Source organism: Betta splendens, chromosome 9 (assembly GCF_900634795.4).
Source record: "Betta splendens chromosome 9, fBetSpl5.4, whole genome shotgun sequence".
Lineage (NCBI taxonomy): Eukaryota > Metazoa > Chordata > Actinopteri > Anabantiformes > Osphronemidae > Betta > Betta splendens.
In genome coordinates, this window is record NC_040889.2 from 27,868,323 (window position 1) to 27,881,665 (window position 13,343).

Here is a 13,343-nt window from a genome sequence, read left to right on the forward strand (position 1 = left end):
GTGTCCCAGTGTCCAGTGTCCCAGCATCCTAGTGTCCCAGTGTCCAGTGTCCCAGTGTCCAGCGTCCCAGTGTCCCAGTGTCCCAGTGTCCCAGCATCCTAGTGTCCCAGTGTCCAGCGTCCCAGTGTCCAGCGTCCCAGCGTCCCAGTGTCCCAGCATCCCGGTGTCCCAGTGTCCCAGTGTCCAGCGTCCCAGCATCCCGGTGTCCCAGCGTCCCAGCGTCCCAGTGTCCCAGCGTCCTGTCCCAGCGTCCCAGTGTCCCAGCGTCCCAGTGTCCAGCGTCCCAGTGTCCCAGTGTCCCAGTGTCCCAGCATCCCAGTGTCCAGTGTCCCAGTGTCCAGCGTCCCAGTGTCCAGCGTCCCAGCGTCCCAGCATCCCGGTGTCCCAGTGTCCCAGTGTCCAGTGTCCCAGTGTCCAGCATCCCAGCGTCCCAGTGTCCCAGCATCCCGGTGTCCCAGCGTCCCAGTGTCCAGCGTCCCAGCGCCCCAGTGTCCCAGCGTCCCAGCGTCCCAGTGTCCCAGCGTCCCGTCCCAGCGTCCCAGCATCCTAGTGTCCCAGCGTCCCAGTGTCCCAGCGTCCAGCGTCCCAGCGCCCCAGTGTCCCAGTGTCCCAGTGTCCAGTGTCCCAGTGTCCAGCGTCCCAGTGTCCCAGTGTCCCAGTGTCCCAGCATCCTAGTGTCCCAGTGTCCCAGTGTCCAGTGTCCCAGTGTCCAGCATCCCAGCGTCCCAGTGTCCCAGCATCCCGGTGTCCCAGCGTCCCAGTGTCCAGCGTCCCAGCGCCCCAGTGTCCCAGTGTCCCAGTGTCCCAGTGTCCCAGCGTCCCGTCCCAGCGTCCCAGCATCCTAGTGTCCCAGCGCCCCAGTGTCCCAGCGTCCCAGCGTCCCATTTTCCCAGTTGGAGACCACACTCACGGCCGGTGGACACACACCTCAGGGCGACGCGCCGCCTGCTGACGTTCAGTCACCGCCGCCGCTTCCAAAAAAGCTTTCATTGGCTTTTTGCTGCACTTCTGCGTGCGAGTGGAGACTGTGGCTGTTGAAATTTGCATGTTTGCACTTGTAGCAGATGTTGAACAGCGCGGCGGTGCCGATTTATGGTATCTCACGCAGCCAGAGGCTGGATCACAACGCAGATCGGTGAATAAAACCCTGGCAAACGCCTGCCGGCTCTGCGTCAGCACCAGGACGCGACGCATCTGGACGCGGAGCGACTACAAGGCTTTAAGACAAATGGCTCTAATTATTCCACCCGTGCTTGTTTCCTGGTGATGTCCTCATCCGTTCTGTTGCAGTGCGGCTGTGATTCATAAGCGCACAAAAGGAAAGCAATATGAATGATAAACATTTCAGAGGCACACGAGAACATGTTTGTCTGCAATAAGTTAAGTTGGGAAATGATTATGTGGAGACTTATTCACACGCTCCACATAAAGATTTAATGCAACGGAGGAGAAGAAACGGCCTCACAGGCTGAATGTGCTCACATTTTCAGCTATTGCTGCACTTCTAATTGCATCATTAATGCACATTACACATTTTCTTGAAGGCATCTCTGTCCGTCCTCCAGAACTGTCACGCTCGGTTCCTGCCACAGATGCCAAAATCCAATTATTTCACCGAGCAAAAGAAGAAATTGTGCATGGAGTGAAGGCGCCGTTCGCCTCCCTCCGACCCGACCGGCTCTGCCAAAAGGAGCTGCATTAGCTCACATCTCGCCTTTATAACACACCAGTGAGTTTAATTGGGAGGCAGTTACATCTGGGGGCCATCGATACCCGGGTCCCGTCGGTTCGGGAGCCGGCGCGCCCTGTTCTGCAGAGGTAATTTCATTTGGATCGTCGACAATTGGCTCTGCTGCCTGTTTCCATTACCTCCAGAACCAGCGAAAAAATAAACAAGGTGAGATGAATGAGAACGTGTGGTGAGAAGGAAGCAGCCAGAGGCCGTTACAAGGAGTTCCAGTCCACAGAGCGGTGTTTGAGCAGAAAAAGCTCAACTTGTCCCCTTTTGTTGCTGGTTCCTATGGATTTGAAGGAATGCTCAGGATGTGCAGACGTCCTCCAGATGAGCTGATGAGCAGACTGGCAACAATGCGGCGGCCAGTCTCCTCCTCCTCCTCCTCCTCCTCCTCCTGCTCCTCCTTCCTCTGAAGTGCACGTGAAACGCCACATGCCCGTTTTCCAAAAGCACAAGAGAAGCTGCAGATATGATGAGAACAATTAACAGGAAAAACTGATTTAATCTAAGGGGAATTACGATGCGTTTGTGTCTATTTCACACTCCAGCTGTTGGCCCTTGTTGAGGAGACAAAGCTAATTAATTCAACACACTCGTAATGAAGTTTTAATATTGAGGTTTCATGCAATGCTATCACTCATTTAATGAATATTCTAAAAGCATCCCCATATTCCTATTAAATGCACTGACTTTGACTTCTTTGCTTTTGTCACATCAGTGCAGCTCTGACATCATGAAGCCAAACAGACAAACGTTGGTGTTCTGAGCCTAATTAGCCGATATTGTTCATTCTCAACGGCCAATTAGTCGCTTAGAAACGCCGCAGTCCTGAGCTACCGACTGTAAAAGCAGCGAACGTCTCGCGGCTTCTTCCTGTCACCGTCAGGACGTGAGCGGCGTCAGTCAAACTGTCAAACGGGCTGAAAAACAAACATGTGGAGAACGCGTGCGGCTCCGTCGGTCGCCGCTGGCGCATGTAAACGACACACGTGGATCTGCAGCTCCTCGTGGAGGAATGTGATGATGTGTGTTCCCAGTGAAGCATCTGCTGCTGCTGCTGGGTGAAAGCCTCTGTGCTGAAGGTCGCCCTGTCCTTGAACGCACCACGCTCTTTGCATTGACGCGACCCGTGAGACCAGGCTGAAAACATGGATGAGGGGACGCTTTGGGACACGCTTGTTTTTCCTGTCTGGAGATTTGACGACTATTGGACAAAGCGGCTTCTGTCCCGTCGTTCTCCCCCTGACGTGTTTTGATGGTGCCACCTCTTTATTCATCCAAGCTACTGATCCTTTTTTATTTCCCTTTAAATCTGCTTTTGACATTGGACTCCTGAAAAACGCTGCCACAAAATCCCCCTAAACGATGACCCCAGAGCTCAAACCTGCCTTTTTATCGCCATAAATATTTCCCCTCGTAAAACTCCAGGCTCCTAAAAATGCACATCAAAGGCGCGTGTCCCTGAGAATGACGGGTCGCGTCTCTGGGAGGCGACGTCCTCTGATCCTCAGTTTGCCTCTCAGGACGTTTGAAATGCGTGCGAGGACTGAAGCGAAGCTGAGGCCGAGAAGCTCAGCGCTCACGGAAAACGAAGATGCCGCTGGGAATCAGCTGTTTGTTTGTCAGCTGTGAGCTGCGGCCGAGGGGCCGAGGGGCCGAGGGGCCGAGGGGCCGAGGGCCGAGGGGCCGTTGGAGGCGCAGACGCCGGCTTCCATCGCAGACGACGCCTCAGACGTCATCTTGGTGGTTCCACATTTGAAGGGTCGTGTCCTGTGAAACAATGAAGCGCTGCCTCCAGGTCCATTGCCTTCATTCCGTCCATGAGGAAACACGGACACTGGTTAGATTCACTATTCAATCAATAGCGTATAGAACAATCAACCATTTGAGGCTCCTCTCGTTCTTCTCTCCACGCTGTCATTCCATGTTTCACACTAACTCACCGCCTCCAGGAGAGGACTGCGCTGCAGTAGATCAGCCGACAAAGTGTGTTTCTGGGAGAGAGAGAAGGAGAAAGAGAAGAGACACAGACACACAGAGGAGGTTTGTCTTCAGGTGAGGGAGACGATGAAACGACAGGTGTGTGTGTTCATGTGTGCGGCTGCTAGCGAGAGGAGAGAGAGAGCGAGTAGAGCGAGAGAATCCCCCTTCACTCTGAAGTGAAACCTCCACCGGGCTCATGTGCAGAATAATAATGGACTCAGCTCTCAGATACGGGGAGTTTCCATTCAAACCCACACACACACACACACACACACACACACACGCACACACACACGCACATACGCGCACACACGCACACGCACACGCACACGCACACACACACACACACACACACACACACACACACACACACACACACACACACACACACACACACACACACACACACACACACACACACACAGACTTATATTCTGCAGAGAAACTCTCCAGCTCTCTCTCTCCGAGCCGATGCCTCACTCATGCAGGAAAGAAGCTTTGGGAATTTTACCCACACATTCTGAGAATCAGCTCCGCTGTTGATTTCCGAGGCACTAGTCCAATATTTGCAGGAGCGAAAAGGAGCCACAGCTGCACAGCAGGGATACAGTATATACAGTACAGTGTGTTCAGCACAATACAGTAACATTCAGGGGAGTTCTAACTCCTAATGCTTTTATTGCTGCTGCCTGAACACACAGAAACACCCTCATCTGACAAATGCAGGCGATTCAAGGATGAGGATGAGACTCCACACAAGGAATCGGGTTCAAACCTCAGGTTCTTCCTCAGCAGCATCAGACTCAGTAACTTTCTCCTCCGTTGCTCTGTCGACCTCCTCTGCCGTCCTTATATCAGAACCAAGAAAGGCGACGCAGAACCAGAACCGGGTCCACCTGCTCCCTCGACCCAGTTTCCTCTGCAGGCGCGTTAATTGCCTGTCTGCTGCTTTGAACCCGGCTCTCTGCTGCCGGAGCGCTGCTCGACCCCCTTCACTCGCTCTCAGTCGCTAAACGCAAGCAATTATTAAGGCACATTCACAACGGAGTGTGAGGAACCTGCTCCATGAGGTCTCTGCAGCGATGGAGCCGCTCCTCTCAGCTCATCATGTATTATTATATTAGACTAGAGCGAGGGTTCGGTGTTTAAAGCGGTTTCTATGTGTGGGACTTTGTCTTGATGAAGGTCACGCTCTCATGACAGGACAGTGCTGGTCGTGGTGTTCAGTGTGAAGCAGGAGGCGTGTTCTCGTCTGCTGCTCAGACCCGCGTCAGCGCTGCCGCAGGTGCAGCTTCACAGCAGAGCCGCGTTTGGACCCGACATCCGTGAGAAACAACCACCATCCTGACACATTTATTACAAACCAGTCAGTCTACCATTTAAAACCCCCAAACACGACAATGCCTTCGCTTGAATGGAAAAACAAGCGACACAGAGAAATACGGGTTAAAAGAACGACTTGTCCTCATTAAAACGACAGCAGAGCAGCATTCGCTTCCAGGTGAAGCGGCCGTGACAGCGGCTGAACCTGAACGGGCTCCTGCACGATGATCACGCTGCTGCCATTTCCTCTGGAAGTGAGCAGTCACTGTGGGAGGGCGGACGACCACGCGTGGGCCTCTGCAGAATCACGTATGATGAGAGCGGCAGCCATTAGTGATGGAGGCAGGAGACGCCTGTCGGAACCGTGTTGGGGTCCGGTCTAGTCTGAGCACGAGAGCAGACGCTGGTTCACAGTGACACGAACCTGCACCCGAAGCCGAGCTCCGTGATGCACAAACCCGGCGCTCCAGATGTCCTGCAGGTCCAGCAGGTCTGCTCCAACGGCGCCGTCTGGGCTCAAACCGGACCTGGACATCTGGCCGGGCCACGGGTCGGTCCACGGGGGCCGGTGCCGCCCCCTGGGGTTACAGCAGCCGAGGCCGACGGAGCTGGACGTCCGAGGAGCCACACGCGCACATGGAGATTTACTTGGATATGAGCTGGAAGGTGATTCGTTCGCCACCAACGCGTCAGAATAATGAGACTGGAGCAGAACGGAGCGTCTGCCGTTCGGTGGGAAGCTGCTGCTGATGTGCGTTAACTTCAGCACAGGCGGCCTGAGGGAAACAAGCTCAGCCCACAAACTGAGAAGCCCATCAGTTCAGTTCCCCCCCCCCCCCCCCCCCCCCCCCCCCCCCCCCCCACACACACACACACAGCCTCCATGAAACATTTAGCACGCGCTGCCACCTCCACACGTCAGACTGAGATGTGCTGAGAACGTGGAGCGGCAGCACCAGAACCTGTGACGCCCAGCAGCCGCTGCCACAGTCTGTCCAGTGACTGTGGATTCTGGAGCGCCCCGACCGGAACAGCTGTCCCCTCGTAATGAGTTTGGAGGCTGCGTCTCCACTGAAGGTGGACGCGTGCCAGCTGGACGGAGCCCCAGTAACAGACCACGGGCGGCGCCGAAGTAATGACGGGCCGCATCAGGGGAAGAACGGGCCCCGAACGAACGGAACCGATCAAACGGGCCCGATCGAACAGGAGCGACGCGAGGCCGAGGAGCTCCAGGAGCTCCAGGAGCTCCAGGAGCTCCAGGAGGAGGAGCCAGGCCTCATCACGCTCATAGCTGTTGGTGACGGGAGGAACAGATGATCTCACTGCTACGATAGATGTGATCTGACTTGACCACATCACCTTCTCTCTGGTCTCGTCGCCTCCTAGGACCTCGTTTCCCCGTGATCAGGCCAGCGGTCTCATATGGACCCACCTGACGCGGGGACGGCCTGGTCTCAGGCTGTGACTGGCGCCGGAACTGAAGCGCTGACTGCAGCCCAGAACCCAGACCAATCAGGCCCAGTTAAGCGTGACCGGCTCGGCCGTCGCTCCTTAAGCGCCGCTGTCATTTGACTCGTCAGTTGAAGAATTGACTTGACTGCGTTCTGACGCGGCCGCAGCTACAGCAGAACCTCAGTCTCTGCAGTCAGTGATTTAAGAAGGAAGCTGAACGGCACAATGCCTCAATCGATGCTCAGGGTTTGGGTTAAGAAGATTATAAGCTATTGACGGTCCCTCTCGTTAGGAGGCGACTCTGACTGTTTGGAAACTTCACAAAGTGCAAATAAAGTGTTTTGGCCATTAAAACTCAGCTGAACAATGAACCAAGTACAAACATGAGGGATTGACTCATTCTTCACCATGTTTTGTCCAGACCTGGATCCTCCATCGATGGGCTGCCTGCTCCCTGGTGGGGGGGGGCAGTCTATGATGAGTGAGGAGGGGGGGGGTTAGTCTAATGAAGCACGCGGGTTGATGTTCCTGACGCCAGCCGGGACCCAGCGCCCAGAAAGTTCCTACAGTCGTATAATAACCTGTGACAACATAAACAGCGATAGACCAGAACACAAGCGACTCCCTCCTGCTGGAAACACCCAGGCATTTATTTATCAGCAGCGGATCTGGGATGATTTATGATTCATTTTATGCTCAGCGTCCAGCGTTTGTAGGGAGAGAGAGAGAGAGAGAGAGAGAGAGAGAGAGAGAGAGAGAGAGAGAGGGAGAGAGAGAGAGAGAGAGAGAGAGAGAGAGAGAGAGAGAGAGAGAGAGAGAGAGAGAGAGAGAGAGAGAGAGAGAGAGAGAGAGAGAGAGAGAAAGCGAGAGAGAGAGGGAGTCTCCGGTCCAAACGGGGCTCTGTTTCTGCCTGCTGTCTGATGGAGGTGACCCCTGTTCTGCTGCGTTGGACCGAGGTCCCGCTGCCTTTAACCGTCGTCTCAGAAAAGCCTTTAAAACGTGACCAACTGTTTGCTGACATCTGTCCCGGAGGCGGACGTCTCGCTCTTATCTCCGACCTGCGGCTGTGATTGACAGTTTGTCCTTCGCTTGTTCCTGCTCTATCTTTTACCTCATCACGGCTGCTGTCGAGCCGCTCCCGATAAGGTTCAGCGGTCGCGAGTCACTCGATCCCAGCTGGAGAGAAGCCCTCATCCATCGCTCCAAGACACAGCCTCGCGCTCCTCATAGAAGCTGCAGCCTGGTTCCAGTGCTGTTACATCACGTACGTCAGCGCGCTGAGAAATGTGAAAATCTGAACCTGGATCCAGCTTCTCTCCATCAGTCGTCTGTGTTGCTTTGTGCGCTGTGTTTGTCTCAGCTGCTCGTGCTTAGGTCCATTTTACTCGATGTAGAACATGGTCTGTGGAGAAAAATAGTTCCCTTTAAAGACGTGACATTGATGTAATGATTGCAGAGCTTTCTGCGCTGCCAAATGTGCCACGGTTACACAACACGCTACACTCCAGCACAGATTGAATGGAGTGAAAGCAGCACTGGGCCCATCTGTGTCAATACTTGGCTGTGAACACACAGTCATTGTGTCACAGGAAATGGAGTCCTTCACAATGGGGGAGCATCGACTATTGGCTTTTACCTGGGAGAAATACTATTGCGAGAGGAAGTCGGGCCGATGGACACACAGCGTCCTCTGAGCAGCTCCATCGAGCCACGGCTTTGTTCCAAGTCCATCCATCAGCAGCGGGGGATCTGCACACGGGGGAAGTCCAGGACTTATTAAAGCCAGTGTGTGTGTGTGTGTGTGTGTGTGTGTGTGTGTGTGTGTGTGTGTGTGTGTGTGTGTGTGTGTGAGTGTGTGTGTGTGTGTGTGTGTGTGTGTGTGTGTGTGTGTGTATGTGAGTGTGTGTGTATGTGAGTGTGTGTGTGTGTGTGTGTGTGTGTGTGTGTGTGTGTGTGTGTGTATGTGAGTGTGTGTGTGTGTGTGTGTGTGTGTATGTGTGTGTGTATGTATGTGTGTGTGTGTGTGTGTGTGTGTGTGTGTGTGTGTATGTGTGTGTGTGTGTGTGTGTATGTGAGTGTTTCAGACCTGGCATCGCCTCCACTTTGCCTTCTCATACAGACACCAGTGTGATCACCTCTGACAGGCCTGAATATTATGACGCTGCTCAAACCTTGACGAGGCTGAACGACATCTCAGACGCGTCTCGTTTCCATTTTAAAGCATTGTTTCATAATCTATGCAGCGCTGATGCAGGACTCGAGAGAAATGTGGAGGTTTCTTTAAGGATTGCATCACAAAAGCAGCACATCATTACTGCACATCTTTGCTCTGTGGTCTTTATTGTGGTCCACATTTCCATCCCTCACAGCACTGAAATACATTCAGCAGAAAACTTTCACATAAATAAATAAATAAACGGAGACGCAACACTTTCGTTGTGAATCTTATTAAGCAAAAAATAACATTTAATCAAATAATAAAAACATTAAAAATGAATGATGCAATTAAATCCTGCTACGAGACTCCTGCTGTTCACTAAAAAGACGCGGAGGCAACTAAGAAGCAGACGCATGCACATACATAATGAGCCCCAGCACACGGCGGGTCAGCGGCGCCGTCCGTGGGTTCTCCAGCGCTGATGCATCGGAGCACAGATGGAGCGACCGCGCGGACATCAACACACGACACAAAGCAGAATGGGAGCGACTGCTTCTGCATCATCGTGTCTTTACATCAGCCCGGGAGGGATGTAATTACAGCTAAAGCTTGTGAGGCTGCTTCTCAGGACAGCTTACAACAAGCCCACTGTAAAACCCTGCTAATGGAACTGCAGCACAGTTTGTGTCGGCACAATTTAAAGCCACTCTCGCTCTTTAGTTGTTGAAGTGCGTTTGTTACTGAGTCACGGGTGACGTCAGCCTCAAACGCAGCTCATCCACATAAGCCTGAACACTCAGTGATGTCATGATGATGTCATCTGGTTGCACCAACCTCTATCTCATGCTACACGGTATTAGCGTTAGCATTAGCGTTAACTGATTGACTTTTGATGACTTACACATGTACTTAGGAGCATTTCTTAAAGGTTTCTGCTGCTGTGGGTTAATTAACCCTGGGTTCAGTCTGCAGGAGGTGAGAACAAGCAGGACGACTGATTCTCTGAAATAAAGAAACAAACAAAGCACACAAACTGAGTTCCGCAGACGAGCACTGCTCACACCGACGCTCCCTCTCTTCGTGACATTCCCAACATCGCTGCAGTGGGACGGTCGTGGAGACGACAGTGTAACCTTTCCCTATCTGGCGGCGCAGGCCTGATGTGAGAGGCCCGTTTACTCAGCGGGGTCCGCTCACGGAGGAGACGTCAGGCGCTGCCGCATGCTCTCATCCGGGCTGTAAGTCACATCATGCAGAGGGGTTTAGCTCGAACCTGCTCACACACACACACACACACACACACACACACACACACACACACACACACACACACACACACCCACACACACACACACACACACACACGCTGTGAATCATCTTAGGAAACTGCCAGGGCCTGAACATCCCTAGAGATGACTGTGAATAATTGATTTTAACCAGGGAGACGTTTGCATTTTGCCCCATTTCCATATAGAGGAGAGTCTTGAGGAGGTGATTCAATAGTTGACTGATCCTTGCAACAGCTGAAAAGTTTGAGAAAGAACAATTTGTAGGTCTGGGCTGTGTCCCTGAGGACGTTAGGAAATAATGCTTGTAGGAAGATTGGAAGCACATAAGTGTAAGGTTGTTTCTATAGGTTGACATTGTGCAGCTGCAGACGTCGTGCTCCACAGTCGACACAGCGTTTCAGGACATGAACCGTGGTGAAAACAGGCAACAGAGGAGTCTTTACTAGTGTCACGGTTTCCCAATCAAGCTTCACCTCACGCTCACTGAACTTGAAGTTTGCTTAACTTTGTTCAAACGGCTGAACTCCCCGGTGGCTCCTCTCTCCTCCGCCGTCAGTGTTGTCTTTCGTTTCTGGGTCAGACGAGGCAAAACAGACGAGGGCGTTTTTGAAGTGTCGACGCGGTTCCTGTAGAAAAGGTGTGTAAACAGCGGAGGGGTAAACATGACGCGGCTTCCGGAGCCTAGTTGCACCACTTTGATGATGGGGAGATGCCATTTACATTCTGCAGGGAGCGCGGCTCTGCTCCCTCAAACTAGGAGCTTAAAGCAGTCTAGCAGGAATTTTGGCCTCTAAATCCCGGAGCCGCTGGGATTATTCCGTGTACAGACACCTCTGGCTGTTAACGCGGCTGTTAGCGCTGCCATCACGGGTTTGTGGAAGCAGCCAGAGGACCATGTGTGATGTAATATCATTACACTGGCGCAGCGCTGTGACTCTGGTGACTAATAGGCCTCCGTATCATTTAGGATGTGACTGATGAAGTTCTAATGGAACATTAAGTTGCATGAAACGCCTGGGGGGCGTCGGCCTGGCTGCAGCCCAGGGTTTGGATACCTGTTCTACAGGACTCTGTGCATATATTGACTTTGGATTCCTTCCCACTCATTATTTTACCATTTCTATATTTATGATTCTCATTAAAGGATTTGTCAGCGCTCAGCACCGTGCAATGTGAGCTCTTTCACACCAGGGCTGATGTTGGGCTCTGGAACTGTAACTAACCATGAGTCATGAGGCGAATGGAACACGTCACAGCCAAAAAGCTGCAGGCGCGTTGAAACGGTCGCCACTTTTCTACCTGTAACTCTTCCTCTTCATTCAGCCGAACCACAGAGTAATTACTGGCGAGAAGTAGACGTGACTCCACTGTCGTATCCTGTTCGCCGCCCTCCCAGTGAAACAATCCTTAATCAAATCCTTTATTTTTTCTAGACATATAAGTCAAGAATAACGCCACAAGGACCAAACTACCGCTTTCCCTTTTTCCCTCAGTACATTCGTACCTCAAATACCCTCAAAGTCTCAAGCTCCTACAAAGCCCTGCAAGATTTGTGGTTGAAGATGAAGAGCTTGACGCAGGGAGGGACCGGCCACCAGGGGGTGCTGTTTCTTTTCTTCCACAAATAAAGACCTGCTTTTTGCCTCTGAATCCAATCCTTTTCCCTCCCACAGTTTCTCCCGGTGGAAGTTCCCCAAATAGCAAAGCGGCACATCAAACACACGCCGACAGCCTCTGACGTTGACGAGGTCCAGCTTGGGGCTGCCCAGCGAGGAGGAAGTGGAAGACGGCCTACCGGCGAGATGAACACGGGCCGGAGCGACTGTGGAACACGCGTTCTGCGTTCATCCCACAGATTCACTCACATGTAGATTCAGCACAGTCGCACGCTGGCGCGTCCACAGCTCCCTGAACGCTGAACTCCACTCCCCTCAGCCACAAACCCAACCGCAGCAGCACCACGGCGGCCATGTTTGGCCGAGAGGAGGGGCCCGTTTTCCCAACAGCATGTCTGCATGTGTGACTGATGACTCTGATGGTTATGTAAATGCATCGTCTTCAGACAGTATGGCTGGAATGCAGCGTTGTGATGGCGTGAGTCATGAGAGGACCACGTCGCTCTTTGTTCCCCTCAGTCAGAGACAAAAGGCCTTTTCCTGCATCCGTCCATCCCCCTCAGCCTCCAGCTCTCACTGGCTCATGCCCATAATCCTGCAGCAGCTCAGCAGCGTCACAGTGAGCTATTATTCACTCCACTACTTTTCCTCTGTGTTGGTCAATAGGTGGGAAGGAGCCCGAATTGAAAAGGTTCATTTGTTCCACAGAGATGATGGAACCGGCTGCGGAGCATCAGAACCGGCCACATGGCAACTGCGTGAACAGGTCTGAGCTCTGGTGCAGGCGTCTGACAGCACATCAGTCCATCGGTTGGACGGACTGTGTGTGAACCTGCTCCTGCTTCTTCCTTGTTACAGTAATGTTTTAAGTCCTTCTCTGAGCCTAATCTGAGGATGAGATGAATGGGACGAAGCAATGAGTGGGGATTCCTGGATGTTGTTCCTGTTACTGTCCAATAAAGTGAGTTTTATAGTGTTCAGCTTTAATGTGTCGGTTTGGTCTCAATGCTAACGTTGTTCTGACCTGCAGCAGACGCATTGTAGCCGTGAACCAACTGGACACATCTTCACATCAACGGCGAGGCAACCGACGCAGAACATTTGGAGCAAAATAAAGATTTAAACGTCATGAATCATAAAGAGACTGAGCGGGAGGAGCCACAGCATAAGTAGCTTCACATTTTCCCCGTCAATAATGAATGACATGGAAGGATCATTTTAGTGATTATTCAGAGAGCAGCCGCAGACGAATGCACAATGAGTTCCAGGCTTCTTACTTCCAACTTTCAGCTTATGAGCAGATGAAGGCTTCGCTGCCAAACGGCTGCAGGGCGGCGCATGGACAATGAGGGAAATCTATGACTTAATGAGGGAAATATTGGGCTCCTGAACTCGCAGTGCAGTCGTTTGGCTCCTGCAGGATTTCGCTGCTGAATCGTTTGTGGTGGCGTTTTCCGGTTTTGAAACGCACTTGCAAACGTCTGAGCCAATTCGGAGTCGCACCTGCTGAGCTAATGTGGACCGCGTTGACCTTGTCTGAAGCGCTTCTCCTTTTCTGGCTGTTTGAGTATTTAATCCATACTTCCTTTTGTTTTAGCGTTCGTAGCTGTTAGCTGCGTTAGCGAGCACCGGGGGCCGATCACCTGCCCGTCGCACACGGGACCCCCAGAACCCGCGCCCGGCGATGGCCGATCATTAAAGCTTTTCAGTGACAAAGGGCCCGTGACACGCTGCGTCTATTGGATTGTGAAAGTGGTCTGACCTTCAGAGTTTCCTGCTGCTGAGAG